The 4605-nt window shown below is 41.2% G+C and overlaps 1 non-coding gene across 1 annotated transcript; it reads right to left on the bottom strand.

The window, feature by feature from the left end:
• Positions 1–3927: 3927 nt before the first annotated feature.
• Positions 3928–4032, bottom strand: LOC141709856 (small nucleolar RNA R71). The gene has a single exon (XR_012570412.1). It is a non-coding gene; the product is annotated as a small nucleolar RNA R71 (small nucleolar RNA).
• Positions 4033–4605: the final 573 nt, after the last annotated feature.

Below are 4605 nucleotides of genomic sequence, written 5' to 3'. Positions count from 1 at the left end.
AGGCATATCAAGTACTTTCCTAGCCTCATCCCATTTTTCACCAATCTTCAGTCTTACATCTCTTCTCCTTTCTTTGGCTTTAATGTCATGAAGACGTTGCTTTTCAAGAGTTTCTGTTCGTTCAATGCTTTTTCTCATGTCAATGATCTGGGATACCTTTTTGAGTTCAGCTTCTTTTCTTTTCAAGTCTGATTGCTGTTGCTGAAACTCTTTCTCAAAGATAGGATCCACTGTAGCTTCCTCTTCCCATTCTCCAAAATCACTTTCCTCTTCAGCTTCATATAAACCATCTTTATCTTCCAAGACTGGTTCAGTGGGAATGTCAAAAATATCAAAGTCATCCCGTTCTCCACTGTAGTAGACATCATCAGCCTTTCCTTTGTCTCCAGCAGAGGTATCTTTTTCTTTTCCCTTTCCACTACTCCCTTTCTTCTCCCCCTTAGTTGAGGGATCCTCTACTGACTTTCCTTTAGAACCTCCATGACCTCCATCACCTCCAGAGCCTGAGCCTCCACCAGACGGCCCTTCAAAGTAAGTTCTTTGTTCTTCATTAGGGAAGTGAGAATTCTTGATCATGAAATACAAGTGTTTCATCTCTTCATTAAGATATTACATGCCCGTTTCTATCTTTAGAAATCTGGAGGAGTCTAGTGAATGATTCATTTCAACCAGGTCTTCAAGAGAAGTCATTCTTGTATGTAGAGAGCAGAAGTTAGAAATGTCATCAGCTGATAAAGTTGGAGTTTCCTGAACGGAATTGAGCTTTGGTATGACAGTGGTCTTGAGATCTGAGATATCATTCCTGATGAGTGCCAGCTGATTGTTGACAGAGGTGGAAGAAGAAGACCGTTCAACCACTTGTGCTTTGAATGATTTAGCTTCAGCTTGGCTTTTAGCAAGTTCTTCTTTTAAAGCAGCAATTTGAGCTAACAGGTTTTCAGTGTCTGTGTGTGCTCTCACCTGAATTTCACTCGTGTTTGGTTCACTCACCTCACGTGCTTGTGTTTCTCTCAATATAATTGCTCGTGAGGAGTCTTCCTGTTGCTGTTCTTCTGTACCTGCAATTAAAATCACCCTAGCCTCTTCAAGAGAGGTCAGTGGTGGTGCAATGGGAATTCGCGAGTCCCGATCCTCAGTCAAACCTATCATTTCATGTGAAATAGATGTCTGAATTGCTTCAGGGTTGAATTGACCGAGTTGCCCTCCACTTTCTCCAGATAAATCTGCGAGTGGAGAATCCCGTGAGGGAGCCAGAGGTGTTGGATCTGGGAGGGGAGAAAATGACTCTATTAAAGGTGGCTGAGAGTCAGATTTTCCCTCAGAAGCATGTGACTGCTCTTCTGCCGTAACTATGGCAGGCACTGTAACAGACTCTATGTGCATTCCTCGCTCTGTGTCCTGAGTAACATCTGTGGGTATGTATGGTTCCATTGTGAGTAATGGAATTGTGCTTGACTCAGTACAGGATGCCATGGCCCTATGGCAAATTTCAATAGATTCATCCTGTTGAGAGAATGTTTCTAGTAACTGTTCAGTGGCCATTTCAAAGTCCATGTCCTGTTAGGAGGACAAAGATGGGCTTTCAGATGCCTCAGTAAATGTTCTTCTTTTCTTCGGAGGAGGCAGAGCTGAGGGTTCATTTACATCCACCAATACACTACTTCCTATTAACCTTCTGGGTAACATTTTAGACAGTGAGGGAGAGGTTGAGATAAGTTGTGACTCTGTGTTTGGCTCTATGACCTGGGATTGAAGCTGTGGTTCTATAACTTCATGGTCAGTCCTATCAACCACTGGGGGTCTTTTAATTGAAGTAGGAATGTGATAAGTGGCATTTTATACCACTTAGAATGTCTTAAAATGGCTTAAATTGGTGTCTTGAAATCAAGTATTTTGTGTATTTGATGCGTTTTTCTAGTGTTTATGCATTTCAGGGTATTAGTTGCATTTCAGGGGAGGAATCATCAAGAATAAGCCTTGGCATGTGTTCACCATTGCGAGAGGAAAGAAACGGGCAGATTACGGCGAAGAAACGGAGCAAAATCAGATTTTTTCCAGTAGAGGTCTGAGCGCCCGCTCAGCATTGCTGAGCGGCCGCGCAGCAAGCTGAGCGCCCGCTCAACTATGCTGAGCGGCCGCGCAGGGTCGGGGAAAAAGATAATTTATTTCAGGACTTCTACTTCTGATTGGTTTCCACGTCTATGTAATCTGAGTTTTATGGGACTATTATATAAGTAGATTTGAGACGTTTTCACAAGTGTGGATTGAAGAAGATTGTGTTTTTACGCAAGGAGCGAAGTAGATAAGGAAGAAGACCGATTTAGCACACCGCAACGAAGAGGAAGCATATCTTCTTGTGATTCTTGTTTCGTTGTAACATTGGATGCTAGTTTTCTTGCTTTGAACTTATTTACTCTTGTGACGTACTCTGTTTTATTATAATTAGTTTAGTTATTATTTTCTTGTGTTTGTTTATCATGATTTCATATGAACCCATGATGACGATAAGTGCTAGTATGGGCTAATCGTGATCATGGGGTTGCAATGGATTTATTATGGAATTCCTTAGTTAATTGTTTAATACTTTAGTATGTGATGATTGTATGATATCTAGTATTGGTTGTGCGTATTCGTCTTATGTGCGTCACGAACATATAAGATAGGGTGTTAATCTCTTGTGAAGCGACGGTGGATCTTGAGATTTAGAACTTGCCATACTAGCATAGGTTCATGTACGTTGTATATGATTAGTGGGTAACTCTAACAGTTTTATTTGCCCTATGTAATCAAAAGGAATAACTTGCGCTTAAATCGTTGTGTTGTCAATTTCTGTAGATATATAGGAACTCAACATAATTGATGACTATTCAACTTCTATCTTAATTGTGGATGCTTGGTAGAATGGTATTAGTACAATGAAAGTTGGCTTTTATCAGTTTCGTGTTATTCGATTAATATCATCACTGTCACATGCTAAAGGTAATAACAATGGCTATAGAAGGAAGTAATAATGAAGTTGTGATCTCATGAGTGTTTTATTATTGATAAATTGAAGTGTTAGTTAAGTGATTAATTAGGTAGTTAATTATAGTTAATATTTAATCAACAATTTTAAGTTTTAGTATCTTAACATTGAGAAGTAATCATACATTGGTGAGTGAGTTTATTAGACAATAATTTAGTCTGAGTCTCTGTGGGAACGAACTAGAAAGTATTCTATATTACTTGCGAACGCGTATACTTGCGTGAATATTAGTGCGTATTTTAGCCCTAACAAGTTTTTGGCGCCGCTGCCGGGGACTCGGCGTATTTGTTTAGTTTATGTACTTACCATCATTGGTCATTAGGACTCAGTGATTAGGACGTAGTAGTTACTTATTTTTTCCGGTTGTGTTTCAGGTACTTTAGCAAGCGTTTATGCAAACTCGTTCTCGTGCTCGCAAGAGGACTTTGGATACAGCTGAGGAGACAGACGAAGTTCTTGATATTCCGGAGAAGTTAGATTTTGAGGATTCGGATTCAGGAACTGAGCAGAAAGAACCAGTAAACATGGGAGATCGTATTGTTCAACCTGATCCAGCTCTTATGGATTTTTCTCGGCCTAAAATTGATGACATTCAGTCAAGCATCCTTCATCCGGCTATTCAAGCTAACACCTTTGAAATCAAGCCGGGAACTATTCAGATGGTGCAAAATTCTGTTTCTTTTGGAGGAGCGGCAACTGAAGACCCCAACATGCACATAAGGAATTGGTCGAGATCTGCAGCACTTTTAAGTACAATGGTGTGACTGATGAGGCTACCAAGTTGAGGCTTTTCCCATTCTCACTGATGGACAAGGCTAAAGACTGGTTACATTCTGAACCAGCGGGGTCCATCACTACGTGGCAAGATCTTGTGCAAAAGTTTCTGGTGAAGTTTTATGTCCAGTGAGGAGTGCTCTTACTCAGTTTGCGCAGCAACCTACAGAATCTATGTGCGAGGCTTGGGAACGCTACAAGGAAATGTTGAGAAAATGTCCACATCATGGAATGCCGGATTGGATGGTGATCACTGGTTTCTATAATGGTTTGGGGGCCCAATCTCGGCCCATGCTTGATGCAGCAGCTGGAGGCGCCTTATGGGCTAAAAGCTATACTGAGGCGTATAATCTTATAGAGACGATGGCTGCAAATGAGCATCAAAACCCAACTCAGAGGATGACGTCAGGCAAGGTAGCAGGTATTCTGGAAGTTGATGCAGCCACCGCTATTGCAGCCCAGCTCCAAGCGCTATCAATAAAGGTTGATTCTCTAGCTACATATGGAGTTAATCAAATAGCTATGGTTTGTGAGCTTTGTGCAGGTTCTCATACTACGGATCAGTGTTCTCTTGTCAACGAATCTGTTCAGTATGTGAATAACTATCAGCGACAATAGCAGCCTATGCCAGCGACCTATCATCCTAACAACAGAAATCATCCAAATTTCAGCTGGGGGAATAATCAGAATGCTATTCAGCCACCATATCAGCAAGGAGTGAGTAAACAGTTTAACCCACCTGGATTCCAGCAACCACAGCAGTATGCTACAAGGCAATCATATCCTCAACAGGGAAGTACAGCTGC

This window comes from Apium graveolens, chromosome 2, assembly GCF_009905375.1.
Source record: "Apium graveolens cultivar Ventura chromosome 2, ASM990537v1, whole genome shotgun sequence".
Taxonomy (NCBI): Eukaryota; Viridiplantae; Streptophyta; class Magnoliopsida; order Apiales; family Apiaceae; genus Apium; species Apium graveolens.
This window is presented reverse-complemented; position numbering and strand designations above follow the sequence as displayed.